Source organism: Lynx rufus, unplaced genomic scaffold (assembly GCF_022079265.1).
Source record: "Lynx rufus isolate CCGP_SWC_20201006 ecotype Redwood Valley unplaced genomic scaffold, mLynRuf1.p SCAF_3, whole genome shotgun sequence".
Lineage (NCBI taxonomy): Eukaryota > Metazoa > Chordata > Mammalia > Carnivora > Felidae > Lynx > Lynx rufus.
This window is the reverse complement of record NW_025814845.1, coordinates 174994885-175010192: the sequence shown is the minus strand read 5'-3', so window position 1 is coordinate 175010192 and position 15308 is coordinate 174994885. Positions and strand designations below refer to the sequence as shown.

The following is a 15308-nucleotide window of genomic DNA, read 5'->3' as shown; positions in this document are numbered from 1 at the left end:
AATATTCACTATTAGTTAGAAGTAGGTAATATTTACAAATGAGATAGCCACATTAAATGACTTGCCAAAGACTGAGCCAAGACAGAATTTCAAAACTCCTGATCCGCAGTCCACTATCTTCCTTCCCACTATCCTTTCCTGATTCCCCATACTGGACACTGTAGAACTTTTATAGAGAACCAAAGCATCTTATTCCTACTTTCTAGGTGACCCCAGAAGTGAAATAAATCAGAAGCCAAGTCAAAAGTGTTTAACCATAGCTAAGTTATTGAAACATCAGAAATTTTTCTTAACACTTGAAGAAATGTTTTTTTCTTACCAAGTTCACACATTTCAAAGATAACAACCTAGATTCTTTGTAAGCATTCTAAAAATATTACTTGCTGGCTGAAAATTGACTATTTATAGTAATTTTTACTTGACAGGAAGACCTTTTCAACAGATAGCTAGACTCTCCTCCAGTGGATTTAATAAACACCAAATTACCCATCTAAGAAACATCGTAGTTGAAAAGCAATTTGGATGAAATTTCTGTTCCATTTGGGATAAGTGAAAACCCAACTTCTTGAACACAATCAGGACTCTGAACATATTCCAGTACATTCAGAACAGTACTAATTAGAAAGTACTGTACTTCAGAAAGTACTGTACTTCTGAAAGTACTGTACTTTCAGAACAGTAATAATTAGAAAATCTCTGCTGTGTTATATTCAGTCTAAATCTGTTTCCCTACATCTTATACCCACGATAACAGTGGAGCAGGTTAATGAAAATTATCACTTAGATATTTTTAATTGGGAAACTCACAGGGCGCCATAATCAAGATGTCCTTTTCAGTGGAAGCAATGGCAGATAACTCACTTCTGCTAATAGCCACTTGACTGAGCAGCAATGCTAGCCAACTGAACAGTTGATCTCAGCCATATAATTACTTATATGGATAGCTGCTAGATGCTACTATCTATGTAGCTGGAGGGTTCAAGCATACTTTCTATGCCTCAATGTTTGCCCTTTTAGATGTCTAGAAAGAAATGAAACAAATATTCATTGAGTTTATAATGCGAATTAGGCACCATACTAGGCACATTTTAGAGGCACTCTCATTTAATTTACAGTAATCCGTACCCTGCTGTTATTGCTCCCATTTTATGGATGAAGAAATTAAGTTTCAAAGGGGTTCATAATTTGGCAGAGGTCATGAACTCTATTAATAAAAACTCAAGGTTTTGAACACATCTCCTAAGTTTCAAAGCAGATCTTAATGAGCACGTCATACTGCCTTGATTAACCAAAAGCAGAACCTGGGTTAGACAACAATGAGAAATGGGCAAATTTATTACCAGTCTCTCTATCCTTTCACCCATACACCTCGCACCCCTCCAGCACCCTCCTATGGTCCATAACTACCCAAGGCCCCCAAACACCACCTGGTCTCAGTCTGCCTTTCCCAGACTTGGCTCCCTGCTCCAGACTGAGCCCTCATCATTGGCCTCCTTCCCCTTTGCCTCACTTCTCTATGGCCTGGTCGGCTAATCTCTAAAAGCTTAATTCATACTTGCTCCAAATACTTCAGCAGGGGTGAAAGGGGAGCATTTTAAGAAGAGTCGCTATGATAGAGTAAGGGGAAGTTTGATATTGAAGACAGTAGGACATTTCGATCTTAAAGTTAAAAACACAGTACTCTAAGAGGACCACAACGGCAACCCAAACCAAGATCCCTCACTATGAAAACTTTTCCATTACTTCACACCTGCTTCCCTGGGGTGCTCATTCCCATGCAAGATGCATAGAGATTCATGGGATACTGCCAGCACCTTTAAGGCACAATTCACATCTTACTCGTTTTATATTCCTGATACTAATACAATGCCTGGCACATAGTAGGGGCTCTAGATCTTTGTTGAGGAAATGAAAGAAGGAACAAACAGAACCACATGGGTTTGAGCGGATACTTCACTGGCTCCAGCTCAGTCAAGTCAGCTAATTTATCTCGCTGGCCACTGTCCTAAGGAAGCAATGACATTAGCCATAACAAAAATATGCACTACCATGTCTCCTTCATAGAAAAACAGTCTGAATAAACAGGATAGGAACTCTGATAATAAAGAGACCTCATTCCATTGAGGGAGGCAATCCAACTCTGTCTAAATGCTCAGGGACTCTGAACATTCAGAGCTTAAGAAAAAGCACATCTAGACTTCTGGGGTCATTATATTCTTCAAAACCACTCACTGTTTTGTCTCAGGTTGGGGGTATTTGGGATCCAGTACTGTATAGCCTATATGACTATAAACCCAAGATACAAAAGAAATTATACCTGTCATTTTTCCACTTTTATCTCAAGCCCATTATCTTAACTTTGAGGCCTCTTCCATCCCATATCCTCATGGATTTATCCAGCGATGTGCTGGAGCTAGGTCTCATCAGCTCATGAAGGCTAACTGTTAAGTTTCCAAAGCTGTCATCAAATATAGCTATTATCCAAAATGAAATTATGTAAACTAATAAATAAATTACAACTGGGCCTTGAACAACACAGGTTTGAGCCACACAGATCCACTTACATGTGGGGTTTTTCCAATAAACGCAATACAGTACCATAAATGTTTTTTCTTCCTAGTGATGTTCTTACTTACGTTTTCTTTTCTCTAGCTTACTTGACTATAAGAATACAGGATATAATACATTCAACATACAAAATATGTATAAATCAACGGTTTATATTATCAGTAAGGCTTCCAGTCAACAGTAGGCTACTAGTAATTAAGTTTTGGGAGAGCCAAAAGTTTTATGCGGATTTTTAACTGCATGGGGTAGGGCACTATCAATCACATCCTTTCTCAACAGTATGTGCAGTGACACCACATTGGTACCTTGAAATCCTCCATGGTGGGAGTATTTATACCACAAAGATTGGTAATGCTCTGAATAGGGGCTTTTTCTTCCCACAGAGCCAGTTGTCAAATATTTATCAGCACATCACTGGATTCATGCCATCCCAAAACTTTTGGGGTTGGAGGAAATAGTCTAGCCACAGAGTCAGGCAAGAAAAGAGTTGGAACAGTCCAATATACTGACACCATTGCTTCTTGCTGCCACAGTGTCACTGCTTAAGACTGACTGACTCTTCATGGTCACTGAGGATGCTAATCTACTTAGTGATGATTTCTCTCTAATCCAAATTCCAGCATAAGGCACATGGCACAGCTCTTTAACAGAAAACAACCCCACAATCTGAATGCTGAATAGGCCAGAGGCCCCATCTTTGGGCCACAGAGGTATGGCTCTACATGTTCAACTCTTGTGATCCACATCCACAACCTTCTTGGTGTGCCATCTAATTCCAGGACCTATATTTTCCAGCTTGATCCCCAAGGATTTACCATAAGTATTGGCAGATTTTTTTTTAATCCTTAAAACATGAAGAGCTCTATTGCATTCCCTGAATAGGGGTGCTGTTTGTCATACCCTACATTTGATCATTCTTGGGGAGGCCTCACCCATCCTTCCAAAAAAAGACTACATCCTATGAACCAAAGTTGAATTACTGTTCCAAGAGAAACACTAAGTATTTTCAAGATGCTTATATTCACTGTCCTCAGTCAGGGGAGTGGTTAATATCAATTATTCTAGAGTGATTTCTTAGCTCTTCATTTACTAAAGAAGAAAAGGAGCAGAGGAAAGAGAATTTTAGTCTTTGCAAAGAACTTTGCTACAGATACTCCAAGAAAATATCTTCAAAGAAGACTCGATAGCTTACTCATTTTTAAAGCAAATCATTTTGCAGACATTTTATTCTAGATATAAAACCAGAAGTTAAGAAAAATCATGCATCATCTTTTGGTTGCCAAAGTACTTTACCATATATTTTAAACATTGTTTTTCAAAAATATCATACAAAGTATGTTCTATTATTTGTGTTTTACAGATGAGAACATTGAGGCCCAGAGATAGCTAAGTGGCTTTCCAAGGTTACATAGCTAATAAATCCAAAACCTCTCTGCTCCTGTTCCAAATCAGAATGTCCTTTATAATATTCTTTTTAAAGAGATGGGAATACAACACAATAGAAGTCCTCTCCTCAACATTCCTTATTCCTGCTTCTTCCATGCTTATTTCTGTATCATGCCTCTGCCCATGATAATATCCTTACCCAAAATGTCTTCTTTCCTTCTTTCTAGCCTTCCAAATCTAATCCATCCTCAAGACTCAGTCAGGGTTCAGTCCAAACATGTATAAAGGAGGTGACTACAGATATCATTCATTTATGAACCCCTTATACTGATTAAAATTGCAGTCTTACATTCCACATAATAATAGAAGCAAAGTGCTTCTCGTGTTTACATGAAGTTACATGTCTTCCAACTGGGGTTTAAGACTCCATAGGACAGGTGATGTTGAGTTGGGCCATAAGGTGAGAAGGTACAGACAGAACATGCAGAGGAGAAAATTATATTAAGAATGGCATTTTTCTGAATGCATGAGCAGAGCTAAAAATTTGAAAACATAATGCTCAATTATGTGACTTAATGGAAGACCAATATGCAATAGTTAAAAATAAAAGGAATGCTTTAAATAACTTTAGAAGTAGTAAGCGAATGGGTACTTTCAGTCTGCTTGAAAACAGGCCCTTTTGGGTGAAAAGCCCAGCTGGCATTTAAAAAGTCAATTTCTTTAGGCAGCCAGACTTCCTGACTGAGTAGAGCATGTTTGTTTACTTTTGGTCATGTCCTATTGTGCTACAAGAAGCTACACAACATCAACAAAAGATGTAGTAATTAAATATTTTTGGGTTTCCTTAAAAAAAGTATGAAGTGAAAACCCTCATTTTTAAATATCTTTAACTTATTTTGAATTTAGACTTACAGAAAGTTACAAGAGTAGTACAGAAAATGTCTGTGTACCCTTCGCCTAGCTTTCCCTGATAACATCTGACATAGCCATAGTATAATCCCCAAAGCCAGAAAATTAACATTGGAACAATACAAGAAACAACAGTTTTCAAGACGCTGAACATCAGGCAAGGAATGACAGCGATCTCCAAAAAACAGGAAACAAATGAGGTGAGCCCTACAATTGTCTGGGCTTACTGCCTTGGGAGGATTTCCAGGCCATGGCATGGGGAAATGGGATTGAGGCAGAGCCAGAGAATATTCTGAGTTGAGACAGGACTGAGAGTCTGGGGGAATCAAAGCAGCTAGAGTTCATCAGATAGAATGCTAGAGCAGAGAGGGCTGCACAGAGAACTGCAGAAATCTGCAGAGGGTCCTCCCAAGTGTTCAACAGAATACTGATCAGTGCATGGGTAATGAAGAACTGCCCAAGACAAGGGAAAGGATTATCCACAGGATTAGGGGAGGAAGTGCTCACACAGAGCATAGGGGAGAACCTGTCCGCACCAGCCAAGCCTGACAAACACCTCCACCCCTACCACCACCACCCCTCTCCCACCCCCTAATCCCCACTTCCCACCCCCCAGGGACAAACTCTAGGAAGGTCTTATCTCAGTAGTAGGAGCACTGCTCCAGAACCACCTAGCAAATCATAAAAGCAAGATTGGAAAGGATCAAAGTGTTTCTAAGCAACTTTAACTGCATCCCAGCACAAAGCTTAAGGAGATGTATGTAGGAATACAAAAATATCCATTGTTGCCTTGCTTCATATGTTGGTTTTGAAAGTCTAATGCTAGTTTAATTCTTTTGTCTTTGTAAGTAATTTGATCTTTTTGTCTAGAGAGACACCTCGAGGATTTTATCTTTATTTCTGAGAACTATTAGTTGGACCAGGCTATGTCTGAGAATTGATAGTTCTGGGTTAAGTTTGACGGATGAGCCCTTCCATGTGTTGATTTAGATCTTTTTCTACTTCTGGAAATTTCCTTGGATTATAATTTTAAATATTAGATCTGTTCCATTGTTTTTATTTTCTTCCTCAGGAACTCAGATAACATGAATATTATTCTTTCTTTACCTGTCTTTCTTTTCTACTACCTTCTGAGCCTTTTTACTTTTTTGTTTACTTATTACCATCCCTTTGGTTGTTTTCCTACCTTTAATTAAATGCTCATTTGGTCCATTCTCCTTTGTGCATGTTATACTTTATTCTTCATTTCTGAGATAACTTTCTCTTTTTCTTCCATTTCTTCCCTGAGTTTAATTTTTTCTTTTCTCTCTCTCTCTCACTCTCTCTTTTTTTTTAAATGCTTATTTATTTTTGACAGAGAAAGAGAGAGAAAAAAAACACAAATGGGGGAGGGGTCAGAGAGAGAGGGAGACACAGAATGTAAAACAGGCTCCAGGCTCTGAGCTATCAGCACAGAGCCTGATGTGGGTCTCAAACTCACCAACGGTGAGATCATGACCTGAGCCAAAGTTGGATACTTAACTGACTGAGCCACCCAGGTGCTTCTCTCTCTCTCCTTTCCTTTTCCTTTTTTTTTTTTTTTTTTTGGTCCATTTCTGCTTTGAGTTTTTGGGTTTCAGATTTAAAGAGGTTTTCTCATATCCTCAAATGCTTTTTTCAGTAGATTTCATTCATTATGAAAGTATAGACTTACAATTTTCTTCTGCTTCATGGCTGTTTTCCAGGAGGGGAATTTCCCTCAGTTGATTTGCATGCAAATTCATTTCCTGATATCTGACATATTCCTCTGTGAATTTCACTTTCTTTTTGTTCATTTTTGTGATATTTCCGCATTTTAGAAGATTCCTAGTTTAATTCCTTTTTGGCTTACAAACGTCCAGGTACTTCAGTGGGGTTTTGTTGGACTGTTTTAGTGGTGGGGGAAAAGCCTGCAAGGCTTCCAGTTTTTTGTTGTTTTTTTAAAATCTGTAACGCTTCACGAATTTGTGTGTCATCCTCGCGCAGGGGCCGCGCTAATCTTCTCCATATCGTTCCAATTTTAGCATATGTGCAGCTGAACCGAGCTCGGCTTCCAGTGTTTTTATTCTCTTTTGTCTTATAGGACACAAAATTTCTCCCTTTTTCTTCTTTTCCCACTTACCACTTGAATTCCCAAAGGTGATTCTTCCTTCTTTTTTGCCTCTTTCTCCCCTAGAAGCTTTTTTTCCCCAGAAGACTATCCTTTTAAATCAGGTTTTTCCTTTAAAATATAGTCAGGGTGGGGGTGGCCTGGGTGGCTCAGTCGATTGAGCGCAAGACTTCAGCTCAGGTCCTGATCTACCGGCTTGTGAGTTCAAGCCCCACGTCATGCTCTGTGCTGACAGCTCAGAGCCTGGAGGCTGTTTCGGATTCTGTGTCTCCCTCTCTCTCTGCCCCTAACCCACTCACATTCTGTGTCTGTCTCTCTCAGAAATAAATAAACATTAAAAAATTTTTTTTAATTATATATATATATATATGGCTCCTGGGTGGCTCAGCCCGTTACTGCCAACTCTTGATCTCAGCTCAGGTCATGATCTCACGTTGGTGGGATCGAGCCCCATGTCAGCCCCGCACTGACAGCGTGGAGCCTGCTTGGGTTTCTCTCTCTCTGTCTCTGCCCCTCCCCTGCTTGCTCTCTCTCTTTCAAAATAAATAAACTTTTTTTAAAAATAGAGTTTGTCCCTTTAAATTACATATCTGGTCCTCTTCTTTTTAGTCTATCTGGTCCTTTAAGTCCTGAATACTTTGAAATCCTTTCTCTGCTGTCATGTTCTGATCTACCCGGTTACCTTTTTAGGATTTTCTGACTTAGGGTAAATACAATCTTTCTGGTGGTCACTCCAATTCACACACAGGCCTCTCCACTCGGTCCCTCCTGTGTCTCACAGTTTCTCTCCGCCTGCCTTTGCTTGCCACTGAACCCCATGGGGTGAGAAAGGAACACATGGGCCACAGCACTGATACTTGTTGACTTTTCCCTTTTTACTCACAGTTACTTTACAGTTTCAACATTATTTACGTTCACGTTGACAATTGGTTTTCATAGAATTTTTGTAGATAGAAAGTTATTTCATATTATTTGGGGAGCAGACCTGGGGAGGCTATTTACCTCACTGCACCCATTGTTTATAGCTCCCCTGAGTGATCATTTTAAAACCTTTTATTTGGGGCACCTGGATGGCTCAGGGCCTGGAGTCTGTTTCGGATTCTGTGTCTCCCTCTCTCTCTGCCCCTCCCCCTCTCTCTGCTCCTCCCCCACTCATGCTCTGTCTCTCTCTGTCTCTCAAAAAATAAACGTTGGGGCGCCTGGGTGGCGCAGTCGGTTGGGCGTCCGACTTCGGCCAGGTCACGATCTCGCGGTCCGGGAGTTCGAGCCCCGCGTCGGGCTCTGGGCTGGTGGCTCGGAGCCTGGAGCCTGTTTCCGATTCTGTGTCTCCCTCTCTCTCTCTGCTCCTCCCCCGTTCATGCTCTGTCTCTCTCTGTCCCAAAAATAAATAGATGTTGAAAAAAAAAATTTAAAAAAAAAAATAAACGTTAAAAATAATACAGAAAGAAAGAAAACGTTTTAGTAAAGCATAATATACATACCAGAAGTACACATAGCATTGGTATGCAACATAATAAACTTGCCCAAACTGAACACATCCATGTATCCAGCCCAAGACCAAAGGAAGAAACTTACAAATACCACAACCAACCCATGCTCCTTCACTGGGTATCCTCCCCCCAAAGGTAACCACAGCACAGATGAGTCTTCCCTGGCTTTCACATTCTAGAAATGAAATCATATGGCAGGTGCTCTTATGCGTCTGGCTCCTGTGATCACGTTTAGGAGATTCATCCACGTTTTTCATTCTTGCTGCTAAATACTCTTCCACTTGTGAGTGTGTCACAATTTATTTACCCATCCTATGACTTGAGGATAATTTCAAGTTTTTGGCTAATTTGAATAGTATTGCTGTGAACATGCTTATACATGCCCTTTGGTGAATACATGCAAACATTTCTGATGAGTATATACCTAGGAATAAAATTGCTTGGACCAGCAGTATATAAAAACCCCTCCTATTGTTGCACGCACATCCTTGTCAAAATATGGTATTGTGTGTCTTTTTTATGTGATCTATTCTGATGGTATGTAGTCATATCTCATTGTGATTGAGCGTCTATTCACCTTTTATTCTCCTGTTTTGCAAAATTCTCCTTTGGTTATTTTTCTTCTGCTAGTATTTCACTTTAGAGGAAAGAGACCTTTTACCGGGTGACCAGTGATTTCATCATGTTCACAAAACAAATTAGTCATAGAGTAAAAGTCAGACCAAAACCAACAGCTCTGGATTCTCTAGGCGTTTTGTTTTGTTTTGTTTTCCTACCAGAATAAGAAGTTTGGGGTGAATCCTGTTAGTATCTGGTAGTCATTTAAAGTTTTTAAGCTGGCTAATGACATGGCATTGGTGAATTAAATAGGCAAATCTCAACCTGGTGGGTGGAATGGATTATAGAAAAGTGAATCTATGGGTAGATAAACCACTTAGAAGACAAATAGAACATGCAATACAAGCAGGAAGAGACACAATAAGATTGCAAATAAGAGACAAATCAGAGAGAAAGTGGAAAGAAAACTTTTACGGAACGAAAGAATTCTCTAATCATTTTGTAAGCTCTAGAGACAAAAACAATGGCAACACAGACAGAATTAGGAAAATCCCAAGAACGGTTATTGGGGATGGGGAGAGCATGAGTTTGGTTTTAAATGCAAAGATTGTGACATGTCAGCAGGACATTCAAAGTATCCAAGAGACAACTGAAAAACCAGAATTTTACGCTAAAGTTAGAGATTTGTGAGTCATCTGTAAAGAAGTGACATGAGAATGGAGGTCATGTAGAAAAAGAAGACTGTAGAACAGAGAGGAGAAATTGCCCCCCCATTCAATGGATGGGGAGAATTCAAGAAAGAAGTCAGAGAAGAGGAGCTAGACAGGTAAGAGGAGGACAGAGGAGAATTAGACAGAATTATGGCAAGAGGCTCAAAGAAATTAAAAAAAAAAAATTTAAGCAGGAGATGGTCAACATGAAACCTCAGAGAAGCAAAATAGCATGAGATCTGGTGGAGGAGAAAAGCCTGCTGAGTGTAGCATGTAGCTGTCATTGGCATCAGTGGAGAGAACAGTACTGTACTAGAGATGAAGGACGTATTATAAGACATTGATAATGTTGATAATCATAATCATAATCAACAATACAACTCGCAATATATTGATAGAACTCTATCAATGGCTTCAACTGTGAAAAGAATTAGCAGGAAAAGAAAAGGCAGTCAACTGAAAATTTTTTCCAAATGGAGGACATCTGTGCTTTATTTCAGTCAGACAGAAAGATGCCCCAAAAAGAGAGATTCACTGATAATGTTAGAAAGCAAAGGAATAACTGCAGTCATGAAGCTCAAGAGGTTAACGAGATTTGGAATACTCCTTATGAGGAGAATTAGTAAGGAATTAAGGATTTCTGCTTCTGAGAGGGAAAAAAAATCCTGAAAATCTTTCTTCTACGATGCTGCATAAAATATTAGAAGCATTCTTTAAAAGCGTAGGTGAGCTTGTAAGAAAATAAAATTCTCAATTGCCGGGAACAAGAAGTTCCTGAAAACCAGAAAGGGAAGCCATCCAACTGGCATCACTCTGCAGGGCTGGAGGAAGGGGGAACACTTGTTTCAGGTACCCTAGGGGTTTTGATATTTTTATCAATGATGGAGTTAGAATTCAACTTCTGCCCCAAGCTAGGACCTTTGAAAGATCCACTTTCATGAAAAGTGGATTAAGGGAAGAAACAAATCAACCAGAAGCACAGCGACAGCTGAAAAAAAAGTTGTCTGTTTCAGGCCTAACCTTGAGTGGAAAAAATATCCTCTCCTACAAATGTATATATCTGAGTCTAGGCCACATACTAGCCACATGATGCGCTAACCCTCAACCCAAGAAATCAATATAAAAATATGTCCCAGGTCATCAATACCCTGGAATACTAATGTCAAACAACTCTGAAAGGCTGTGTCCCCAATCCTGGCCACATAGGAGTCCCACAGATAAATTACCAATGAAGATTCACTTAAGCTCAATAACTGGACATACATGAGCAACATTTTATAAAGGCATTGCAAATCTACAGGGTTAGGTCTTCTATAAATTCATACAAATAATCTGAATAAAACTAGAAAATAATTATGTTTAAAATGGTTACAGACAAAAAATAAAGAAGTAAATTTTTAAATGATTAAAGACATAAAAAGATATGATAAAAGCTTAAGAGCAGTATACTGTTTAAAAATTACAATCAGGAAAGAAAAATCAGAAAGAAGACACACTGAATATAAGTAAGTAAAATTTCTAGGAATTTCTAGGAATAAAATATATGTATGTATATATATATATATATATGCATATATATATATATAGCGCCATTGAAATTATAAAAATTCAGCAAATGCATTAAATAGCAGAGTCAACATAGAAAAATCCAGAATTGACGTACACAAAGATAGATCTGAGGAAATTACTCAACATGAATCTCAAAGACACACACAAAAAGGATGAAAATATCAGGCAGAGGTTAAGAGACAGAGGACAAAATGAGAAGGATGAACATACACCTAAATAGAGTTCTAGAAAGAGATTCAACCAAAAGAAATATGGAATAGGTTTTATTTTTTTGAAGACCCAAATGAATCTAAAAAGCTTGACTTTTTAGTTGTTCACATTGGAACAACTGCACACTAACTCTTCCCTGATTATTCTAATCTACATTCTTCCCTTTTTTTCTCTGAAGTTCTTTGGTAATTACAATCCATACATCATGAGGTACCATCTAATTACATACTGTCTTGCTGACAGTGACAATGGCTTCACACATGCTAGTCATATCTCCCTAACTAAACTGTAGAAATCCTACAAAGAGGTCATGTCTTATACTTCTCTTGTATTTCCTAAGATGCCGGATATTATTTACTCCAAATTAGAATTCCATGATGGAAGTAATAGAATTCAAGGTAAAAACCTATATTTTAATCCTTTGATATGTACTTTATTTTAATAAAGGCATATTCATTTATCTATTTTATAGACAAGACATATCCAAGAACACACACATTTCAACTCTGGCTAAGCAAGAGTTTAAGCTCAGCTTAAACTTTAGTTAAAAAATCCTTTAAGTATTTATTCTTTTAGTATGCAACCACCAAGTTTGCATGCTGAGCATATTTTGTAAATCAAACTATAAATAGCTATAATAAATGTCATATGTAAATTGATCTATTTTCAAGGTTTCTGAGTACAACAGAGGATCTGAATAAGTTTTTGAATGGCTGACAAACACTTTTTTCTGCTTTTGCATTTGGATATCGCCCAAAGAACTGAGCAAATTTCCCTAAAACTCCATCCACCATTCTCTGTAAGATTAAAAATGGACATTAGAAAATTCACTTCTTAAAATGGCAATTAATTAGGAAAGTCAATGGCAATAAAAATTAATGGCTTGAGCTGGACATGTGGCCCCTACATTTCACATGGCTTCATTTCAATGACACAATAAAGAATGCAGGACTGTTACGTAAAAGAATAACCAGTGGAAAATGTGCATAGACCCACAATTCATAATGTCACATCACTGCTGCATAGAAATTCATTTCAGCATAGAAATTCATTATTAGAACATAACTTGAGGTTATCCCCCAAAAATAATCTATACTTTCTTCATAACCTCTAAAATAACTTAATGAAAGCAAATCAGATCTTAAAAAGGCTTCTACAACATTAAAACAACCGGATTCCTTCATAACATAGCTTTATCCCCTGTGTCATGTAAAGATTGATTACTGAAAAACATGGGTGCTTGGGTGGCTCAGTCACTTGAGCGTCTGGCTCTTGATTTTGACTCAGGTCATGATCCCGGGGTCGTGGGATTGTGCCCCATGTTGGACTCCGTGCTGAGTGTGAAGTCTGCTTAACATTCTCTCTCTCTCTCTCTCTCTCTCTCTCTCTCTCTGCCCTTCTACTCCTCTCCCCTGCTCTCTCTCTCTCTAAAATTGAAAAACAAGAAAGATTGATTACTGAACAGGGACAATATACTGGCCAAGAGAAAAACTGGCCTAAAGAAATTAATAGATCAGGATATAAGCCAGCAAACTTAGAGAACAAAACAGAGAGATCTCCTCTCAGTCTCTGTCTTCCACCAATACAACACACACACAGGGGCACGTGCACACGCACACACGTACACATATATATGCAATTCAAGCCAAAAGAAAGAGATCTTCAGAGTCCAAGATAGGAAATGACAGTGCAGCAGTGTCTCAGCTGACTGGGGCATTGGTTTAGTTTGCTTGCTCCCCAAAAAGCAAACACAGCTGGAGACATAAGGCCAAATCCTACGTGTCCTTTGCTAATCAGGGCAGTTAATTCTCTGTAAAGGCACCCACTTTTGTGGGAAGAGGGCTGAAGAGGGTAAAAGTTTGGCCTCCCATGTTATATTGAACCTACAAGTTGTCTTGGCCAAAGTCTAAAATAAAACCCTAAATTCTAAATGAAACTATACATGATATTACACTAATATGAAGACCCTCAACTATCCAGGCATCCAGCTCCTGGGGCCACCGAACTAGAGGTAGATATGCAAATCAAGCAGTGCATGTGAAATCAACTTGCTCCCTGCTCTGTTTATCTAGAACAGATTGCCATGTTTACAGTCTCCCATTGAGTAAGGATTTTTAGCCATGAAATTTTCCAACTGAAATCTGCCTCACTCCTCCTGAGTAACAACCAAAGGCTCCCTCACCAAACCTCTCCTTAGGGATCTCTGGGTCTTAATTCCATCAAAGAGTTCAGTCTTCTCCATCTGCTCACCATCTTATTTGTTAAGGGCCCAGACTTCTAACTCAAGGGAGGAAGTCTAATTAGTCAGAGAGTAGAGGGACCTTGAACAAGTCAGCCTGGAGGCTGGGGGCCTTGAGTGCACCTTCAATAAGAAAAGCCTCAGTCCCACTGTGCCCTTCACAGGAAACTGACAATTAAGGGCTCCGGACCCTTGGGGAAAAGAGGCCTATGCACTCATTCTCTTTTCAAATCATTCTCCTTTGAAAACCAGATCCCAGAAATGTCACCTTCAAACCCAGCAGAAATTATAAGATATCTCCTGGTGACTTCAAGTCTTAGAGACCATGTTGGAACCTGTTTAGAGGTACCCCTTAGGCATTTAGAGAGACAGGAACAGGGTTTCTTATCCTAAGAAACCTAAATATGTCCTGCATATGCAAGCTTTCAATTAAGCTTAACACTTCTCTGTGAAGCCAAGACCCTCAAAGGTACTTGGGGAAAAATTCATCTTTTACAATAAATCATCTCTGGATCATTGGGTTTTTCCAACCTTATAATTTTATTTTTTAATATTTATTTTTTTTATTAACTTTATTTTTTTTTATTTTACATCCAACTTAGTTAGCATATAGTGGAACAACGATTTCAGGAGTAGATTCCTTAATGCCCCTTACCCATTTAGCCCATCCCCCCTCCCACGACCCTTCCAGTAACCCTCTGTTTGTTCTCCATATTTAAGAGTCTCTTCTGTTTGTCCCCCTCCCTGTTTTTATATTATTTTTGTTTCCTTCCCTTATGTTCATCTGTTTTGTCTCTTAAAGTCCTCATATGAGTGAAGTCATATGATATCTGTCTTTCTCTGACTCATTTCACTTAGCATAATACCCTCCAGTTCCATCCATGTAGTTGCAAATGGCAAGATTTCATTCTTTTTTGATTGCCGAGTAATACTCCACTGTGTATATATATACCACATCTTCATTGTCCATTCATCCATTGGTGGACATTTGGGCTCTTTCCATATTATGCCTATTGTTGATAGTGCTGCTATAACATGGGGGTGCATATGTCCCTTCGAAACAGCATACCTGTATCCCTTGGATAAATACCTAGTCGTGCAATTGCTGGGTCATAGGGTAGTTCTATTTTTTGTGTTCTGAGGAACCCCCATACCATTTTCCACAGTGGCTGTACCACTTTGCATTCCCACCAACAATGCAACAGAGATCCTGTTTCTCTGCATCCTCGCCAACATCTGTTGCTGCTTGAGTTGTTAATATTAGCCATTCTGACAGGTGTAAGGTGGTATCTCATGGTGGTTTTGATTTGTACTTCCCTGATGATGAGTGATGTTGAGCATTTTTTCATGTGTCTGTTAGCCATCTGGATGTCTTCTTTGGAGAAGTGTCTATTCATGTCTTTTGCCCATTTCTTCACTGGGTTATTTGTTATTTGGGTGTTGAGTTTGATAAGTTCTTTATAGATTTTGGATACTAACCCTTTATCTGATATGTCGTTTGCAAATATCTTCTCCCATTCTGTCAGTTGCCTTTTAATTTT

At 38.9% G+C, this 15308-nt stretch overlaps 1 non-coding gene across 1 annotated transcript; it reads right to left on the bottom strand.

Annotated features, from left to right (window-relative positions):
* Positions 1–6822: 6822 nt before the first annotated feature.
* LOC124521391 (U6 spliceosomal RNA) lies at positions 6823–6929 on the bottom strand. Its single transcript, XR_006964489.1, has one exon. It is a non-coding gene; the product is annotated as a U6 spliceosomal RNA (small nuclear RNA).
* Positions 6930–15308: the final 8379 nt, after the last annotated feature.